This window comes from Callospermophilus lateralis, chromosome 19, assembly GCF_048772815.1.
Source record: "Callospermophilus lateralis isolate mCalLat2 chromosome 19, mCalLat2.hap1, whole genome shotgun sequence".
NCBI classification, from domain to species: Eukaryota; Metazoa; Chordata; class Mammalia; order Rodentia; family Sciuridae; genus Callospermophilus; species Callospermophilus lateralis.
Window position 1 is genome coordinate 30,941,750 of NC_135323.1, and position 21,804 is coordinate 30,963,553.

General features: G+C 38.4%; 1 pseudogene; it reads right to left on the minus strand.

The window, feature by feature from the left end:
* Positions 1–21,804, minus strand: part of LOC143384894 (cytochrome P450 3A25-like) — a 93,438-nt pseudogene that overhangs the window by 14,837 nt on the left and 56,797 nt on the right.

Sequence of the window (21,804 nt, forward strand, 5' to 3'; positions counted from 1 at the left end):
CCCCTTCTGGCAAAATGCCAGGCACCATCTTGACCTGGCCGTGGCCCTCAACACTGGCATATGGGAAACTGTTGAGAAAGAATAATCTGCTGGGCAGGTATATTTAAAGACATGTCCAATCTACATCATGGATGTATGTATTAGATTAATATTCCTTCAATTGTTCAAAAAAGATGAGGTCATTTTTAAATAAGTAAATTTTCACAAATACAGATTCCAAGCATCCTATTTTGACCTTCAGAAGGAATGTGAGGAACTTACCTCAAAGAAATTGTACTATTGAACAGAATAAAATTAAAATATTTCCATTAATTTTAAAATGCCACTGGTGGGAAAATAGATGCAACAAAAGCCTGAATACTACCCTTTACTTCAATTGTTACAACCAGGTTTATATTTTCTATTTTCACAACCTTATGAATGCCTATTCTTGTAGAAGTGGATTTAAGATAGAAGTCAAAGATCTCCTTGGGGCAATGTCTTCTACACCCAGTCAGAAATAACTGCTCTCTTCACATGCTCTATGAAACCAGGAATCCCACTATTTTTTAAAATATTTTTTTAGTTGTAGGCAGACTTAATACATTTATTTTATTTATTTATTTTTATGTGGTGCTGAGGATTCAACCCAGTGCCTCACACATTCCAGATGAGCTCACTACCACTGAGCCACAAACCCAGACCAGAATTCTCACTATTTAAAGGAATTCTTATACTAGATGGTTTTATTCATGCTCCTGTACTGGAATTTCATAAGCAAATATTTAAAATACAAAATGGGCTTGGAAACTTCAGTCTCTTGAAACTGCCATTAGATTTCACATCAAGGGAGAAACAAAGCTCTACACTGATGGTAACATAAGAAATAAAGTTCAAAATTTCTCCCAGGTTTTTGCTCAATAGTTTTATCATTCAGAAGTTGTTGCATATTTCAGGGTGGAGGAATTGAGTTTTTGGAGGAAGGGCTATCCCAGGGAAAGGGAAGAGAACAGAGGGAAGAACTGAGTCTGAGCTTGTGGTAGCACCTGGGGTGCACTTGGTGCATTTTACAAATGGTGCTGGGACGTGGGGGGGAGTGAGAAGGAACCACCTGTTCCACAGGAGACAAGCCTCTTACACATCTTTTGTAGTACACATAGAACACAAAAGATAAACAATGACACAGAAACTTGTGAAGACCCCTCTTTACCCCCAGAATTCTGAAAGTTTGCAGAGTGCATCACTTTTCAGAAGGTGTCCAGTTGTTTGTAATCTGCATCTACTTAACTCTTCTGGTTGATTAATCTAGGTTCAAACTGAGACTCACTCCAAAGTTCTTCCTCCAAATCAAATAATATCACTATACCTCCTAGTCACAGAAATGGGAGGTTTCAAGAGGAGAGAAACTGGAACAGTTACTCATAGATCAAGGACCACCAGGCTGATTCCTAGGAGAACCCAGGTTTCCATGGAAAAATTTGGGATCAGGTCCATCACTACTGTCCTTCCAGATATGTGATCTAGATGTGCCAAGCTTGCTTCTGTGAGCAGCTGTGATTCAATGAAGTCAAACTGGCATATTTATATTCTGGGAAAGGAGGTGGGGCTGGGTGTTCAACCAATAGAAAAAACTATCTGTGCTTCACCAACTATTGCAGAAGCCAGGTGCCCTCTCCACCATGGCTGTTGGCAATGAGTCCTGGAGACATGCCTATTTTGATCTTTGAGCTCAGATTTTATAAAAATTATCAATAAAAACTTTGATGGGGCTGAGGTTGTGGCTCAGTGGTAGAGTGCTCACCTAGCATACATGAGGCGCTGGGTTCAAACTTCAGCACCAAATAAAAATTAAATAAAGACATTATGTCCACCTACAATTAAAGATATGTACTTTTTAAAAAACTTCAATTAGTGTTATTATTATGCCCAAAGGTTATTGCTTATTCTTCTTTTTTTTAAGTGTGGAACCATAAGCTGCTTGACTGTCCTTTGCTCTGGAGGGACAGGTTATCTTTGTCATTCTGTACAGCAAACAAACCTGTCCCTGCTCCTTTGGACGATATCTTCCTACTCATTCTTTTTCATTTTTCAGTTTTTGGTGGACACAACTTCTTTATTTTATTTTATGTGGTGCTGAGGATCCAACCCAGCTCCCCATGCATGCCAGGCAAGCTCGCTACTGCTTGAGCCACATCCCTAGCCCCAGGTTATTGCTTCTTATCAGAAACTCAAGTGAAACATTAGAATCAAATGTCTTCTAATCAGTTTTTCTCTCCATGGGTGTTCTCATTACAAAATCCTTGAATTCCACCAAAAAGGATATATCTAAATAACTACTCATGCACTTTCGTCTGCTTACCATGTCCTCATGCCCCATAGAAGAATTTTTTAAAAATATTTTTTAGTTGTTGATGAACATTTACACATCAAGAGTATTTTGTTTGTTCCAGTGAAGGACTCCATGCGTTTTCTCTCTGAAAAAGCAATATTTCCTCTTCATCTTTCCCAAATGAACTTTTCAGTAGATGTATCCCAAAATCCACATTTCTGTGACCTCTTTTGTATAGTTAAAATTCACAATTGCATTTTAGCAATGGAAAGATTTATTCTTAACTTTCAGAAGTGAAAACTCAGAGCAAGTGTTGAACTTGCCCTGTCCTTGTGTAGAGGTGGCAGTTCTCCATCTCTCCATGCTGAGTGGGAACTCAGGAGGCAAGTTTTCTGATATTTGCTCACTTACTCACTTTCTACTCCATACTATGACTGGGATGAACATAAGTCTGTTGGTCTAAGCAGACCACTGGTGTCTTCAGGTTCCTAACTCTATGAGAACTTGAGGAGAGAGCACATGAGGTAAGAGGAAAGCATGCCCATGGAGGATATGAGCATATTGTTGGGTCTTGCTTTTTAATCCAATCTGCCAGTCTAGGTCTTTTGATTAATAAATTTAGGCCATTAACATTCAATGTTATTATTGAATTATGATTTGTATTCCCTGTCATTTTACTTCTGGTTTTTAATTTGATTTAATTTCTCCTTTGGTTGAATAATACTTTAGTGTAGTTTCTCCCTTTGCTAGTTTCCACTTTTATTAACTTCATCCTCATGGAATATTTTGTTGAGAATGAATGCTCTGTAGCTCAGGCTTTCTAGTTGTGAATTCTTTCAATGTTTGTTATCATAGAAGGTTTTAATTTCATCTTCAAATCTGAACTTAATTTTGCTGGATGTAAAATTCTTGGTTGGCATCCATTTTATTTTACATCTTGAAACATTTCATTCCAGGAACTCCTACCTTTTGAGCATCTGGGTTGAGAAACCAGTTGAGATCCAAATTGGTTTCCCCCATATGTAATTTGATTGTTTTTCTCTCACAGCCTTTAAGATTTTCTTTATTCTCTGTGTTAGTCATTCTCATTCTAATGTATCTTGGTGTGGGTCTGCTGTAATTTTGTACATCTGGGGTCCTGTAAACCTCTTGTATTTGATTTTTTATTCCATTCTTTAGGTTTGGTAAATTTTCTGATATTATGTCATTAAATTCTTGTGCATTCCTTGAATTTGTATCTCTGCTCTTTCATCTATGCTTATAATTCTTCAATTTGGTCTTTTCATGTTATCTCATAAATCTTGGATGTTCTATTCATGGTTTCTGTCTATCTTCTCTGCAGAGTCAACTCTATCTTCAAGATTATATATTTTGTCTTCATCACCTGATGTTCTCTTTTCCAAGTGTTCTAGTCCATTGGTGATGCTTTCTATTGAATTTATAACTTGGTTTATTGATTCCTTCATTTTGAGGGTTCTGGTTTTTTTCCAGAATCTCTATGTATTTCTTGAAGTAATCTTTTGCTACCTGCATTTTGTCTCTTATCTCATTATTGGAGTGATCTATTGTCTCCTGTATTTGCTGTCGTATCTTATTCTTGGCCTTGAAGATCACTTTAATTATGTATGTTTTGATGTCCTTCTGTGACATTTCTTCTACCATGATGTCAATGTGTTCTATTATTGTACTGTCTTGGTTTGTTTGGGTCACATTCTTCCCTTGTTTTTTTTATGTTGTTTATGGTCTTCCTCTATAGCAGTACAGATCTGAGGTATTACAGTTTCTACTCTAATCTTGTAATGTCCCTGCAGGTTACCAATACCTTGACTTTAAGGAGTATATTAATATTTACAGCATCCAAAGCAAACAATATAAGGTCTTAAACTATATAACTCCTATTTAGACAATTACAGTTTTGTCGCATTAAACAGAAATAATGTATCCAATTAGAATCCATTTTAAAAATAGTAGGTTTGCATAAGGGTATACAATTTTGAATGATGAACAAAAGGGAGGATATAGGATGTATGATTTATGAGGTAGAAGGTGAGAATATAGAGGGAGGTTGAAAGATGTATCAAGAGAAATAGGCTAGCAAGGATACCTCTGGTGTAACCAGGCCAGGACCTTGGTGATGGTCTTCCAGGTCCTGGCTGTTGTCTCTAGATGGAAAGAAGCCAGAAGAGCCATGCATTGGTTGAGCTACTCTTCCACACATGCAGCTGCAGTCAATCTCCTCCTCCTCCTCCATGTGTCTAGCTGAGGTCAGTCTCCTCCTCCTACCCACATTTGGGCTGGGGTCAGATTTCTCCTTCTCTGTGTGTCTGGCTGGGTTCAGTCTGCTCTTCCTCTGCTCATGGGGCTGAGATCTCTCTGATCAACCTCCTTCATATGTGGGGCCGGGTTGGTCTGCTCTACCTCCTCCACATGTTGTCCCAGGAGATCTCTCCTATATCACGTTACTTTCACCAAGGCAGTTTCTGATTATTACACTGTTTTCTAAATGTATAAGAAATTTAAGGATATCCTTTGATTTTTGTAAACCCATGCAGACCTATGATTATTGTTACTGTACTCTGGATTCTAAACTGTACTGTAAAAGTTAAAATTAGTAAAATGTAAAGCTTAAGAGAGCACTTTGCCATGTTGATATTCTCCAAACTAAAATTATCTGTAACAAAAGTCTCAGATGTGTATAGAAATAACAAATTGGGTTGATATTTATTCATGTCATTTAATGTTTTACAACCAGATAAATTAATGTGTTGTCAATAAGTTACATATGAAATTTTGTGTTACTCCTCACATTACAATTGAATTTTCTTTTTTTTTAATTTTTATTTTTTTCATCTTTCATACATTTGATTCAAGTGAGTTATGCATTTCCATTTTTACCCCAAATACAAATTGCAGAATCACATCAGTTACACATTCACAATGTTTACATAATGCCATATTAGTGACTGTTGTATTCTGCTGTCTTTCCTATCCCCTACTATCTCCCTCCCCTCCCCTCCCATCTTCCCTCTCTACCTCATCTGTTGTTGTTCCGTTCTCTCCCTTCCCCCCTTTCCCCTCACAACCTCATATATGTGATTTCGTATAATGATGAGGGTTTCCTTCCGTTTCCATGCAATTTCCCTTCTCTCTCCCTTTCCCTCCCATCACTCGTCTCAGTTTAATGTTAATCTTTTCCTCGTGCTCTTTCCCCCTGTTCAGTTTTTAGTTGCTCTCCTTAAATCAAAGAAGACATTTGGCATTTGTTTTTTAAGGATTGGCTAGCTTCACTTATCATAATCTGCTCTAATGCCATCCATTTACCTGCAAATTCCATGATTTTGTCATTTTTTAGTGCTGCATAATACTCCATTGTGTATAGATGCCACATTTTTTTTTTATCCATTCATCTATTGAAGGGCATCTGGGTTGGTTCCACAGTCTAGCTATTGTGAATTGTGCTGCTATGATCATTGATGTGGCAGTATCCCTATAGTATGCTCTTTTAAGGTCCTCAGGGAATAGTCCGAGGAGGGCGATAGCTGGGTCAAATGGTGGTTCCACTCCCAGCTTTCCCAGGAATCTCCATACTGCTTTCCATATTGGCCCCACCAATTTGCAGTCCCACCAGCAATGTACAAGTGTACCCTTTTCCCCACATCCTCGCCAGCACTTATTGTTGTTTGACTTCCTAATGGCTGCCAATCTTACTGGAGTGAGATGGTATCTTAGGGTGGTTTTGATTTGCATTTCTCTGACTGCTGGAGATGGTGAGCGCTTTTTCATGTACTTATTGATTGATTGTATGTCCTCTTCTGAGAAGTGTCTGTTCAGGTCCTTGGCCCATTTGTTGATTGGGTTATTTGTTATCTTATTGTTTAATTTTTTGAGTTCTTTGTATATTCTGGAAATTAGGGCTCTATCTGAAGTGTGAGGAGTAAAGATTTGTTCCCAGGATGTAGGCTCCCTATTTACCTCACTTATTGTTTCTCTTGCTGAGAAAAAACTTTTTAGTTAAGTAAGTCCCATTTGTTTATTCTTGTTATTAACTCTTGGGCTATGGGTGTCCTATTAAGGAATTTGGAGCCTGACCCCACAATATGTAGATCGGAGCCAACTTTTTCTTCTATCAGGTGCAGGGTCTCTGATTTGATATCAAGCTCCTTGATCCATTTTGAGTTAACTTTTGTGCATGGCGAGAGAAAGGGATTCAGTTTCATTTTGTTGCATATGGATTTCCAATTTTCCCAGCACCATTTGTTGAAGATGCTATCCTTCCTCCATTGCATGTTTTTAGCCCCTTTATCCAATATAAGAAAGTTGTAATTTTGTGGATTGGTTTCTGTGTCCTCTATTCTGTACCATTGATCCACCTGCCTGTTTTGTTACCAGTACCACGCTGTTTTTGTTACTATTGCTTTGTAGTACAGTTTGAACTCTGGTATCACTATACCTCCAGATTCACACTTCCTGCTTAGAATTGTTTTTGCTATTCTGGGTCTTTTGTTATTCCATATGAATTTCATGATTGCTTTATCTATTTCTACAAGAAATGCCGTTGGGATTTTGATTGGCATCGCGTTAAACCTGTAGAGAACTTTGGGTAATATCGCCATTTTGATAATGTTAGTTCTGCCTATCCATGAACAGGGTACATTTTTCCATCTTCTAAGATCTTCTTCTATCTCTCTCTTTAGGGTTCTGTAGTTTTCATTGTATAAATCTTTCACCTCTTTTATTAGGTTGATTCCCAAGTATTTTATTTTTTTTGAGGATATTGTGAATGGAATGGTTTTCCTCATTTCCATTTCAGAAGTTTTGTTGCTGATATACAGGAATGCCTTTGATTTATGCATGTTGATTTTATATCCTGCCACTTTGATGAATTCATTTATTTACTCTAGCAGTTTCTTTGTAGACCCTTTTGGGTCTGTTAAGTATATTATCATGTCATCCGCAAATAGCGATACTTTAAGTTCTTCTTTTCCTATTTTTATGCCTTTAATTTCTTTTGTCTGTCTAATTGCTCTGGCTAGTATTTCAAGAACTAAATTGAATAGAAGTGGTGATAGAGGGCATCCCTGTATAGTTCCAGATTTTAGAGGGAATGCCTTCAGTTTTTCTCCATTTTGAATGATGTTAGCCTGAGGCTTAGCATATATAGCTTTTATAATGTTGAGGTAAGTTCCTGTTATCCCTAGTTTTTCTAGTGTTTTGAACATAAAGGGATGCTGTACTTTGTCAAATGCTTTTTCTACATCTATCGAGATGATCATATGGTTCCTATCTTTAAGTCTATTGATGTGGTGAATAACATTTATTGATTTCCGTATATTAAACCAGTCTTGCATCTCAGGGATGAATCCTACTTGATCATGGTGCACAATTTTTTTGATATGCTTTTGCATTCGATTTGCCAGGATTTTATTGAGAATTTTTGCATCTAAGTTAATTAGAGATATTGGTCTATAGTTTTCTTTCTTTGAAGTGTCTTTGTCTGGTTTTGGGATCAGGGTTATGTTGGCCTCATAGAATGAATTTGGAAGAGCTCCTTCTTTTTCTATTTCTTGAAATAGCTTGAAAAGTATTGATATTAATTCTTCTTTGAAGGTTTTGTAAAACTCTGCTGTATACCCATCCGTTCCCGGGCTTTTCTTAGTTGGTAGTCTTTTGATGGCCTCTTCAATTTCTTCTTTTGTTATTGGTCTGTTTAAATTGTGTGTGTCTTCCTGACTCAATCTGGGCAGATCATATGACTTAAGAAATTTATCGATATCTTCACTATCTTCTATTTTATTGGAATATAGGGTTTCAAAATACTTTTTAATTATCTTCTGTACTTTTGTAGTGTCTGTTGTGATATTGCCTTTTTTCATCCCGTATGTTAGTAATTTGCATTCTCTCTCTTCTTCTCTTCGTTAGCATGGCTAAGGGTCTGTCGATCTTATTTATTTTTTCAAAGAACCAACTTTTAGTTTTATCAATTTTTTCAATGGTTTTTTTTGTTTCAATTTCGTTGATTTCCGCTCTGATTTTAATTATTTCTTGTCTTCTGCTATATTTGCTGTTGTTTTGCTCTTCCTTTTCTAACGTTTTAAGATGTAGTGTGAGTTCATTTATTTGTTGTTTTTTTCTTTTTTTGAGGAATGAACTCCAGGAAATTAATTTCCCTCTTAAAACTGCTTTCATTGTGTCCCATAGATTCCGGTATGTTATGTCTGTATTGTCGTTTATCTCTAGGAATTTTTTGATTTCCTCCTTTATATCTTCTGTAACCCATTGATCATTCAGTAACATATTGTTCATTTTCCAGGTGATGCAGGATTTTTCCTTCCTTCTTTTATCATTGATTTCCAGTTTCATTCCATTATGGTCAGATATGGTGCATGGTATTATCTCCACACCTTTATATTTACTGAGAGTCGCCCTATGGCATAATATATGGTCTATCTTTGAGTAGGATCCATGTGCTGCTGAGAAGAAAGTGTATCCACTTGATGATGGTTGATATATTCTATATATGTCAGTTAAGTCTAGGTTATTGATTGCGTTATTGAGTTTTATAGTTTCTTTGTTCAGCTTTTGTCTAGAGGATCTGTCCAATGGCGAGAGTGGTGTGTTGAAATCCCCCATAATTATTGTGTTGTGGTCTATTTGACTCTTGAACTTGAGGAGAATTTGTTTTATGAACATTGCAGCACCATTGTTTGGTGCATACAAATTGATAATTGTTATGTCTTGATGGTGGATGGTTCCTTTTAACCGTATATAGTGTCCTTCTTTATCCCTTTTGATTACCTTAGGTTTGAAGTTGACTTTATTCGATATGAGAATGGCCACTCCTGCTTGCTTCCGAGGGCCATGTGTGTGGTATGATTTTTCCCAACCTTTCACCTTCAGTCTGTGTATGTCTTTTCCTATCATATGAGTCTCCTGAAGGCAGCATATTGTTGGATTTGTTTTTTTAATCCATGTTACTAGCCTATGTCTCTTGATTGGTGAATTTAAGCCATTAACATTTAAGGTTACAATTGAAATATGGTTTGTACTTCCAGTCATGTTTATTTATTTATTTATTTATTTTAGATTGGCTAGTTTTCCCTCTATGGTTATTTTTCTCCCCCTTTACTGAGATACCTCCCACTGTTAGTTTTGGGCCCTATTTTTCAATTCCTCTTCTTGTAATATTTTGCTCAACATGCTCTGCAGTGCTGGTTTTCTGGCTGTGAATTCTTTTAGCTTTTGTTTATCGTGAAATATTTTAATTTCATTGTCAAATCTGAAGCTTAGTTTTGCTGGATACAGTATTCTTGCTTGGAATCCATTATTTTTCAGTGTTTGAAAAACGTTGTTCCAGGATCTTCTCGCTTTCAAAGTCTGTGATGAAAAATCAGTCGTTAACCCAATTGGTTTACCCCTAAATGTAATCTGCCTTCTTTCTCTCGTAGCTTTTAGTATTCTCTCCTTGTCCTGTATGTTAGCTATCTTCATAATTATGTGTCTTGGAGTTGGTCTATTATGGTTTGGGATGTTTGGGGTCCTGTGAGCTTCCAGGATTTGGCAATCCATTCCATCTTTCATCTCTGGGACGTTTTCTAGTATTATATCATTTAGTAAGCTATCCATTCCTTTGGACTGATTCTCTGTGCCTTCTTGTATCCCAATGACTCTCAAATTTGATCTTTTGATGAGATCCCATATCTCTTGGATAGATTGCTCGTGAGATTTCAGCATCTTTTCTGTGTTGACTATATTCTTTTCAAGTTGATAAACTTTGTCTTCATTAGCTGATGTTGTGACTTCTACTTGATCTAGTCTGTTTGTAATATTCTCATTAGCACTTTTAATCTGATTTATGGTTTCTTGCATTTCTATGATTATAGCTTGATTTTTTTAACACCTCTATCTCCTGATAAAGCTCATTCTTTGCGGATTGAATTTGTGTGGTTAGTTCCTCTTCAAAATATACTTTCAATGCTTGGATTTTCTGTCTCATGTCTTCTCTAATAAAACGTTCCATCTGAATTAGGTATGCCTTGATTTCTTTCCCTGTTCATGTTTCTGATTCTTCTAGGTCCTCCTGTATATTTAGGTTGTCCTGCATTTTTTGTAACCCTTTTTTCCCTTGTTTTTTCATATTGTTCACGTTGCTTTCCAGCTCTGTTTGACTGCTTTGTAACTGCTTTCTCCTATACATTTGTTTTGGCTTTGTATATCTCTGTTGTCTCTCTTTTGTGGTGGGAGATTATGCCTAGAAATGTTGGGCTTTGTTGTACTTTAAAGCTGATTCATTCAGCTGATTCATATAAGGCTTCTAGGTTCTGTATGCATATAATGATTTGCTGTTTGTTCTTAGGACTATATGTTTAGGTTGGGAGCTCTGGTGGTACGATGGTTAGTATGTCTTGGCTACTTTAGAAGATTGCTCCACTGAAGGTGGATACTACCAGGCAATTGGATCAGGGTGTTGGTAGTAGCTAGGTATTTAGGAGTCTTATAGACAGCCTCAAGACATTCACCTATTTGCATTTAGACAATTACACGCAATGGAAGATGTAATGCTTGGGATGAGAGTTGGGGGGTAGGGGAATGAAGGTGCTATTAAAAAGAAAAAAGGATAGAGGGAGAGATAGATTAGAGGGGAATGAAAAGAACAATAAAACTTGAAATGGGATAGAAAAAGAGAAGGAAAAGGGGAGAAAGGAACAGGGAGAGAAGATGGAGAGAAAAAAATATCGACAACAACAACAACAACAAAAAATTAAAGTCTTAGAGATCCACCTTCTTCTCTTCCAGTAGGCGGAGCTGTGCCCTCCAAGCGGAGCGTCTGCTCTCTACCTGCCAAGAGCTATTTCTGTAGGGTGTCTCCTGGGGGTCTCTCAGACTTGTCAGTCCAGAGCCATTTCACTTCTCCAGCTCTTAACGCCCTTCCTCCTGTCAGCCTGCCAGCCAGGTCCTGTTCCCCAGAAGTGATTCCCCAGAGATCTAGTTACACTTGCAACCCCACCGCGTGTCCCTTTTAAGCCCCAGTGCTGTGGTAAACTGGCAGCTAAGACCTTGGTGGTCACCGCTGGTGATATGGGGGGCTGGGGGGCTGGGATCCCCTCTTCTTCCCTACGGACATGACCCCTGAGAAGTCAATGAAGTTTCCTGGCTGCTTGTATCCACCTGCTAAAGTGGATTCTGCTGGGAAGGAATTCCGCCAGCCGAACTCCGATGACGTCACCTCTCTGCTATGGCGGGCCCCAGGCTCCTTGCCGGAGTGTCCGAGGGGAGGGGTGGGACTGGTCCCTCCCCATTCGCCTCAGCTCCTGGCTCATGGAGGCTTGGCTAAAGACTTCTTCCTGCCAAGCTGTGTCTCGGCGTCTAGCAGGACCCAGTCACTTTGGCTGTGGGCGGGTGGACGGATCTGCAGCTGTGCCCGCGGTGCGCAGACTGTGGCTGGTGGATCTGGAACTCCGCGTCTGGTGGCAGGGTCCCGCTCGTCCGGGTCACACAGATGCTTCAAAAAAATCCTAGTAGCTCCCGGGCAGTCTCTCTTCAGTGGAATTTTGCTAGGAGAATCTCCGTTGGTAGAATCCAAGAGTTATCCTTGCGACTTTATGACCCCATCACTGGGAGTGCATTAAAAGCGCAGCCTCTCTGCCCGCCGCCATGTTGGATCCCTACAATTGAATTTTCAATGCACTTTTAAAAATAATGAGAGCCTGATCTGTTTAAAGGTAATATTGGGAAACATAAAAACATTTTGCCACCTACCCACACAAAAGGAAAGATAACAGCCCCCTTAGCCTTTCTCTATTCCATGTTTTAAATGTAATGTTATATTGTGTTAACTAATGTTCATATAGACTCAGGAAATAATGTATGCAAACTTTATAAAATTATATTTAAGAAAAAGGCAAAATCAGCCTCAAACCTAAAACACTTTACCTAAAACTTGTCAAGTCCCATCTTACCTGGGATAAAACTCTGCCTTCCACCTACTACACGTTAGAGTGGCTCCAAAATAATCTGGTCTTCAGTTCATTTAAAGGTATGTTTAGAAGAGTGATACTTTTTTCAAAGATTACTATGATCTCAAACCTCAGGAATACATAAGACAGCCAAACTTCAAGATAGCTATTACACAAACTAAGCATGTTATTATTTTTGTTAATTTCATTATTAAAGAAAACAAATACTATGACTTTGTCTATGTCAAAGGGTTTCACAAAAGACTAACATATATTTAGATAGAACCTTATTCATTCATCCTGACTGCCCCAATAGCCATGAAGGTAAATGAACTCACATGGTGGATATATCTCACCTGAGTCAAGACAACAAAACTATTTCCTGCAAAAGAATGGAAAGACTTAAGAGACCCCAACCACCCTCTAAAGATAAAACAACAACAACAACGAAAAGAAATGAAAAGTACATTAAGTTATGTTTTTTTCTCTTACTCAGACTGTGTTCTAAGGCCAGGACAACTAAAACAATATATTTTGTGAACCAAGTGTATACACACACACACACACACACACACACACACACACACACACACAAACACACACATATAAATGAATGGCCATTACAACCCCCTACCTCATTGATAATGGGGAATGTTATGGGCCAGGATATATGTGTCTTAACCAGACAAACTCCATTTTACTCTGAGACTCCATTTCATATAAGAAATTCTTTTGCCAGGAGAAACCCCTGCCACTGTCATCCTGATCCTGCTTAGTGTACCCTGCTTAGAAACGTGAATGTTTCTCTTCTTCTTATACAATGTAAAATTATTCTCTTTTTGGTTCCCATTTTTCTTGGCAATGTACCCTAACCACATAGAATATTGTCTAGATATTAGTAACCATTCTCTCAATTGTTCTCATTTAGGGTTGTTTTGATCCATTTCCCCTTCTGCTTATGGTTTTAGAGCTTATGATTTATGTGTATGGTTTTGAATCATAGTAACAGCCACTTATGTTTAATGTAGTGATATGCTTCACTTGTCATTTTGAAGTATAAATGATGTGCTCCAACCCCTGGAGTGGGTCAAGTAGTGCAGACTTGTGGCCTTCTCTTGGCCCACCAGTAGTGACTAAAAGTTCCAATTCCTATATTGAGTTGGACTCAGTGATTTATTGTAATCTCATTATAACAATAAAGCACTAATTCTCAAAAAGTATACATAAATATAAAGAAAAATAGAGAAAGGGTAACAGAGGGAAGGACAATGGGAGGAACAGAGAAATTACTAGGGTCTGGAGTAGAGCAAATTATATTCCATGTTGTATGATTATGGTATCTGCATTTTTCAACCTCCCATGCACATCAATTTTAATGGGAATCCTGTGTTGACAGCCATTGTATGTTTCTTTATAGGAATTATGAGAGGACAGAAGTGGACTCTCACCACCTATCTGGTGAGTCAGTTGAAGGGGTTAGTTGGGGTAGATGATGCCCTGTGTGACTCCTGAAAGTTGGTTAGAAATTCACTTAATGAAAAACAGGTTGGGTCATTCCAGGAGAAGAGTAGCATGTATAGACAAACGAAAACAAGAACATGTCATATTTAGGGAGCTTGAGATGTGATAAATAATAACAATCCCATAAAACATCTTATGGAGGTATAGAGTGAGACAAGATTGAAGAGGCCTGTGTGTCCTGGTGAAGAAGAATCAGGTGTTGCTGAAGGCATGTCGATTTTATCCTGTGGGTAGCCTTTGGAGGGATTTTAGTAAAAGAGAAATGTTAGCTGGGCGTCGTGGTACAGTCCTGTAATCCAAACGACTTGGGAGGCTGAGGCAGGAGGATCACATGTCTAAAGCCACCCTTAGCAACTTAGTGAGGTCCTAACCTACTTAGCAAGACCCAGATTCAAAATAAAAAGTAAAAAGTCTGAGTATCAAAATCAATCAATAAATATTAAAAGACCCATTTTACAAGGCTCTGCCTGGTGGTAAGCAGGGCATTCCCTGGATAAGACCAGCCTACAGTCCCATCAAGCAAGTTAGAAGTTCACTCTCCAACGTGGAGGGGAGAGTGTGCAGGTTTTACAGTGCTTTTCAACATGACCTCATGATGCTCATCTTCTCCTTACTCATTTTCTCTTTCATGAATTCTGATTTCTCTTTGATTTATTGGCTTTCTCCTCGTTTTCTTCCTGCTTTCCTGACTATCAAAATGATTCTGATTATAAAATGACTGAACTATTTCTACCTCTGACTGTCGGTTGACTCCAGAAATTCAGTGAATTCACATTTAGTAATAAACTAAAGACTGTCTATGGATTTGTGTTCACAAGCAGTTCTGCACCATTTCATAACTATGTTGGGAGAATTCTGGGAGGTGTGGAAAGAAATATTTAACCTATGTGAGGCTGACACATCAACCAGGTTTTTGAGAGAATCCCTTGCACCTTCAGCACAATTTGGAATCACAAGTTCTGGCTCCAGGGCCCCACTTCAGTATTAAATTGCCTCAGCAATTTTCTTCTTCAGTGTTGGTTTCACAGATATAACATGGGAATTAAAACAACCCAACTCTAGTTGTCTCACAGAGTAAAAATAGGATCCATCATTAAGAGAGATGTAAATGAACTTTCTAAATTATGAGGTACTCTGTTTCCTTATTGGTTATTTTTCAAAAGAAGAAAGGCTCAGGAATGGAGTAGGAAGTGAGCAGCCATGATGAAGTCTTCTTACTCTTAACCTCAAAATCTTCATAAGGTTCCCTCTTCTAGAGTGAGGAGGGGAGATATGATGTCCCCCACCGGGCTAAAATGCTATCTTCAATTTGTGCCTTTGTAGGAGACAGAGATCTGGGCACAACAGTTTCAAAAGATCTGGGCCACATCCCAGTTTCTTAACTCATCCTGTTTGGCAGTAGGTGAGGCTGAGCCCAGGTTGCAAGGTTAAGACCCTGGTCTCTAGAGTTACATGATTTAAATTAGAACAGTGGCTCTGGTAGTAATTATCTAGGTAACCATGGGTGAGTGAGTTAAACTTTGTGGGACTTAGTTTACTCATTCATAAAATAATGACTATAACCACACAAATCTCATAAAGTTGTTGGATGGATTTTACCAGTTAATGAAGAAGTTCTTAGAAAAACACACACACACACACACACACACACACACACACACACACTAGGAAAGAGTGGAATTGATTGAACGTCACCTTCCTATGTTCATATATGAATACAACACTAATGAAACTCCACATCATGTACAACCACAAGAATGTTATTCTAATTATAATAAGTTATACTCCATGTATGTGTAATGTCAAAACACACTCTACTGTCATGTATATCTAAAAAGACCAAATTTTAAAATATGGATAAGTAAATAAGTGCTAGCTATTCTTTCCTGAGTTATTGATTCCTATGTGCGGTGCCTTTTTTTTTTTTTTTTTTTTTTTGCACTCCCAGTTGTGAGACCTCTCTAGATTTTACAGCTCAGGATATCTGTGGCCGGTGTGTCATCTTTCAGTTCCAGTTTATTCCACCTTTTATGCATCCTGATCATAGGATCTCTTAGATTCTGCATGAACTGGAGAAATTTGGCGACTATAATATACAAGATAATTAGAATAATGAGGAAGGGGTGTGTTTCATGCCAAGCCTGAGATATGCAGGCAGTACTGAGTGGGTCTTGTGATTGAGATAACAAGACTTTTGGACCTCTTAGGTCAACTTCTCCCACATGAGGAAAGAGGTCCAGGCAAATCCAATGCCTCACACTTTCCATGCCTCCAGTCCCATTGATCCTGTTGTTTTTATATTTTTCAAAGGTGGAGTGATTTGAAGAAAAGAAAGAATGAATGAGTCAAATCCTGCTGCAAGCTTCAGTAAAGAATTATTTTAATTCACAGTATTTATCCCAATTTGTAATTAAAAATCTACATGAATGGAATTTTTGTTGTTGCCGTTTAGTGTCTCTTTCCCCCAGGAAAGGTTAACCTTATGTGTAATGCATGGCTCAGATCCTAAAGAATGATCTGAGCTATGCATTACACATGCAGGCATACAGCCCAGTCACCCTGCAGTGATCCTGGGTTGAGGTACATATTTCCTCCAGTGCCACGTGGGAATGTCCTTAGACCTGACCCTCTCCTCACCAACACATACACAAAGGCCAGAAGATTTGGCCCTTCCCTCTCCCAGCCATAAAGCTTAGATACTGCCTGCCTCCCCCAAACTGGCAAGATGAAGATAGTCCCTACTTTGAAGAAAGTGCATTTGACAGCTAGGTTACAAAAATCATCTTTCTCTTTTCTTTTCTTTCATTTATTTCTTTTTTCTTTTTGAATATTTAAGACTATTACCTCTGAGTTTTGAATGTAAAACATAAACCAACACCATGAGCAATTTACTTGCCAGTGGAAATCAAAACAGGCTTCTCAAAGAGATGTCACTTGGGCTGATGAAGAACAAGGGGATGTACCATCCCATGGCAAGAAAGAAGTTCCACCATTCAGGATTGATAGTATGCTGCTTCTCATTCCACTATGATTACTTTATTTGGCATCCTGCAATTGCATGTTTATGTGTGCCTCTCTCAAATCATCATGATATCTGGGGCTGAGTTTCTATGTAACCAAGTACTTAGAGCAGAGATTTATAGCTAAACAGTGAACCAACTTGGTGCCCTTCAACAGATGAATGGATAAAGAAATGTGTTATATATACACAATGGAATATTACTCAGCCTAAGGGAATGAAATTATGATATTTTTCAGTAAATGAATGGAGCTTGAAAATATTGTGCTAAGCCAAACCCAGAAAAACCAAAGGCTGAATGTTTTCTCTGATATGGTGATGCTAATTCACAATAAGTTTGGGGGTTAGGGAAGAATAGAATTTCTTTGAATTAGGCAGAAGGGAGTGAAGGGAGGGGAGGGGATACTAGGTAAGAAGGATAGTAGAATGAATCTACTGGTTGTATGCTATGTGGAGATACATGGGTTGTGTAATCATATGCATAGAGTAATAATGTGTGATTCATTCTATTATTCTTCTCTTTGTATGTTTTATTTTGAGACAGGGTTTGGCTAAGTTGCTTAAGACCTCACTGAATTTCTGAGGCTGGTTTTGAATTTGCAATCCTCCTGCCTCAGCCTCCATAGTCTTGGGGATTACATGCAAAACATAAATTGTTCTACTGTTCAATATAAATAAGGAAAGACCCTACTAAATAGGTGCTATAGGAGATGTGTTTTGGAGGCTAAGCAGGAATCTCTCATGAGGCACAAAATCATATTAGAAAGATGAAACTGTGTGGGCAAAGAGTTAAGAATATTTTGATGAAACATTTATTTTGATGAAAGTCTGTTTTTAACAAGAGCAACTATTTCGCAGAGACACATAAGGAGATTTAATGCTAGTGGTTTTGCTTCGGTTTCTCATTATATCAAATAACCTATGGCATTACCAATTACACAGTGATTTATTGATTTACCACAATATATGAACTAAAAGTATTACAGGAGTTCCAGGCCAGGTACAAAATCCAGGTCTGGCCACTCACCCCAAAAAACAAACCCAAATGGTAATTGTGAAAATCAAGAAAAGAACTTTAATACCAGCCACAATGGGAATACAGGTTTTAGACATATCTTCAGGGTGTTGACATGACTGGAAGTTTTAAATAGAAGAAGAATGGGGAAGTGGGGAAGAGTTATGCATTTTTAAGTAGTCTTGGCCAAACTGGAGTATGATGGATCATTATCTCAGTTCTAGCACTCTGAGAAGTCCTTATCACTTGAAGTGGGTAAATTTAACTTACTGCACAGTATTTTCATCTACCAGACCTAAAATTCTAGAAGGGGCAGTGTAGGTTCCATGAAATGATTGCTCCTGTTGAGGGTACAGTCTCCTCATGGTGATCTGTCTATAATGCTCTGTCATTCCTGGAAGGAATTGAACAATGACTGAAAACTTCTAGGCACCACACCAGGTCTCTGAAACAAGGTACTGTAAAAGCTGATGATCGAATGTTCCCTCCATCTTGCCTCAGGTTTCAAGGGGGTATCAGATAGATTAGGTAAATTTGGGTTAATAAATGTGATATTTCCAGTTTTTAGATGAGCACTCCTTAAATGATTAACATGTCTATGTGCAGAGCTGAGCAGTCAAAAATGTTAAGTTAGTAAATGACACCCAAAGAAGGCCAAACACCAACCTTTATCCTGTTTTTAGTTACCCATTGAACAGCTGTGGACCCGAGTTACTGATTTACCAAAAGTTGCTTCTTGAAGTTCATATTATAAAAGGTCAAAGTAAGACAGTGCATGATTCTTTGCCAACTGCAAAGAGGACACCTGAACCTCCAATTTCAGGAAATGGAAAGAGTGGCCTTTCCTCTGGCTGCAAGGGAAATCAGCCTTCCTTGTGGCTCAAGTCAACCTGATTGTGTGACAACAGACTTGGGTGTCACTCAACAGATCTCACATTTGTGTTAGTCCAATGGAAGTGTCATTTTTTTAAATGACACATTTTTCGTTCAATAGAAAGAAGAATATTAAGGCTTCTTCAAATTGCCCATGTGAATTCAGATTTAAAGTAGTGCTGGATGCTGAACCAGGGATATGGCATAGAGAGAAGAAAAAGCGTAAAAATTTTGTGAACAAATTGCAAGGTAAAAAAGGTCACCATATTCTCTCAGTGGACTCCCTGTAATTGAGTGAACTTGGTTACCCAAAATCTCATCATCAACATAATGTCAAAACATCAGTCTCCCCCACCCTTTTTTTTACCTAGACTAGGAATCTCTACATTAAGGAAGAGTCAACATACCAAGGAGACATAGCAAATAAAATGTGCTGGCAGAATGCCAGCCTGAACCTCTCAGGAGCACTCACTTGTGTTCATGTTTATCAAGTATGAACCCATGAATTTGGGTCATGAAGACTAAACTTCTTTTAGCTAATTATTGTGCTTTTGGAGTTGGGAGGGGGTGTTCTTTAACTGAAGTTGCAAAGGAGAGAATTTGCTGATGGAGTTTTCATTATTATGTGTCACCAACATGTTACCTCCCTCACTGCCTGGTCCAGTTTCTCAGTCAGAGACTGGCTAATCCTTTATCTATAGACTGACAATCATGGTGATGTGGGTTTCTCTTTCACTTTATAGATACAGAACATCTTCACATGGGCTATTTAAGAGGATGAGAATGCCTGGGCCAACACCTCTGCCTCTCTTTGGTACTTTCTGCACTACTGCAAGGTGATTGTTGTATCTAGGGTATCTAGGATAATGATGTCTATCTCATTCCATCATATTTCCTGCCCTCCCACACCCTGCCCACCCTGCCTATCCTTTGCCCAATCAAAGTTCCTCCATTTTTTCCCATGCCTCCCTGCTCCCTGGATTAGTATCCATTTATCAGAGAGAACATTCAACCTTTGGATTTGGGCCATTGGCTTACTTCACTTAACATTATATTCTCTAACTCCATCCAATTGCCAGAAAAATGTCATGATTTTATTCTTTTAATGCTAAATAATATTCCATTTGTACATATACAACAGTTTCTTTATCCATGCATCTATTTAAAGGCATCTAGGTTGCTTCCAAAATTTAGCTATTGTGAATTGACCTGCTGTGAACATTGATGTGACTGTGTTACTATGGTATGCTGATTCCAAGTTCTTTGGGTTGAGGTCAAGGAGTGGGATATCTAAGTCCAATGGTGGTTCCCTTCCAAGTTTTCTAAGGAATCTCCATACTGCTTTCTTGATTGGTTGCACCAATTTGCTGTCCCACCAGCAAAGTATGACTGTGGGTTTTCCCCTACTGCTGAGAGCCACAGCTGAGTCAGAATAGCCCCTGGCATTTTGCCAGAAGTAATGGTTGAGAGGCAAGCCATTAAGATGATGATGGATTGATTCAATTGTATATTAGACCTTTACACCAGTAATAGGGCGGCTCTTGCTGCCTTTGGTGCCCGCTACTTTGGAGTTCCCATTGAGTTCTCATAGGGTTGCAAGAGTGAATGCCCATGCAGCCCAGTGGAGGGAATTCCTGTTGGGGTGTGGTGTGTTCCTGGAGGCATTTGGGAGACTTCCCAGGGAGTGTGTGCCTGGAGTGCTGGTGGAGTTCAGGCAATAAAGTTTCCTGTTTGAAGACACAAGTGCTTTGTGGCGGCTTGTGATTTGTGCCCAGCCAGACTGTGGTACCCTACATCCTTGTCAACATTTATTGTTGTCTGTATTCTTGATAACTGCCATATTGACTGTCATGAGATGAAATCTCAGAGTAGTTTTGATTTGCATTTCTCTGATTACTAAAGATGTTGAACATTTTTCATATATTTGTTGATCTACTATATATCTTCCTCTGAGAAGTGTCTGTTCAGCTCCTTAACCCATTTTTTAATGGGTTGTTTGTTTATGTTAAGTGTTTTGAGTTCTTTATATATCCTGGAGATTACTGCCTATAAGATGTGTGTGTGGCCAAAATTTTGCTCACAAAATATAGGCTGTCTGTTCTCCTCATTGATTGTGTCTTTTGCTGAGAAAAAGCTTTTAACTTTGAGACCATCCCATTTATTAATCTTTGATTTTATTTCTTGTGCTTTAGGAGTCTTGTTAAGGAAGTTGGGGCTTAATCCAACATGATGAAGATTTGGACCTACTTTTTCCTCTATTAGGTACAGGGTCTCTGGAGTAATTCCAGTCCTTGATCCACTTTGAGTCGAGTTTTGTGCATGATTAAAGATAGAGATTTAATTTCATTTTGTTACATGTGGATTTCCAGTTCTCCCAGCACCATTTGTTGAAGATGCTATCTTTCCTCCAATGTATGTTTGGGTGCCTTTTTCTAGTAGGAGATAACTGTATTTACATGGGTTTGTCGCTATGTCTTCTATTCCCTATTATTGGTCCACAAGATGAATTTTGTGTTTCAACAAAGGCAGAATCAGTTATATAAAATCAGCAGAAATTGGATGATTTTAAAAATTATTAAAATGTAAATTCACTGAGTTGAATGTAACATGTTCCATAAGGAAGAATGTGAATTTTGACCAAGACTTTGTGGTTAACCCAGTTTGGTGTTTGACTCAGGGCCTGACTCCTGAAGCGAAATTAATGAGAGTATTGGTGGCATTTCCCCTTCTTTTCTGCACTGAGCTAGGAAACTTGAAGTTGACTCCATTTTGTCATTCATCACTCATTTGTTCTCACTCGACAACATGTTTGAGGACCACTGTTATGTTTTAAATATGAGGTGTCCCCCAAAAGCTCATATGTGAAACTATGCAAAAAAATTAAGAAATTAATTAAGTGATGGGCTTATGAGGGTTTTAATGTGATCAGTGCATTAACTGTTATAACTGTAAACAGGTAGGGTGTGGCTGGAGGAGGTTGATCACTGGGTCCTGCCTTTGGAGATTATATTTTGTCCTTGGTGAGTGAGGTTCTCAGTCTGCTTCCTGGTGCTGTGCCCTGAGCTGCTTTCTTCCATCACACTCTTCTGCCATGTTGTTCTGCCACACAATAGAC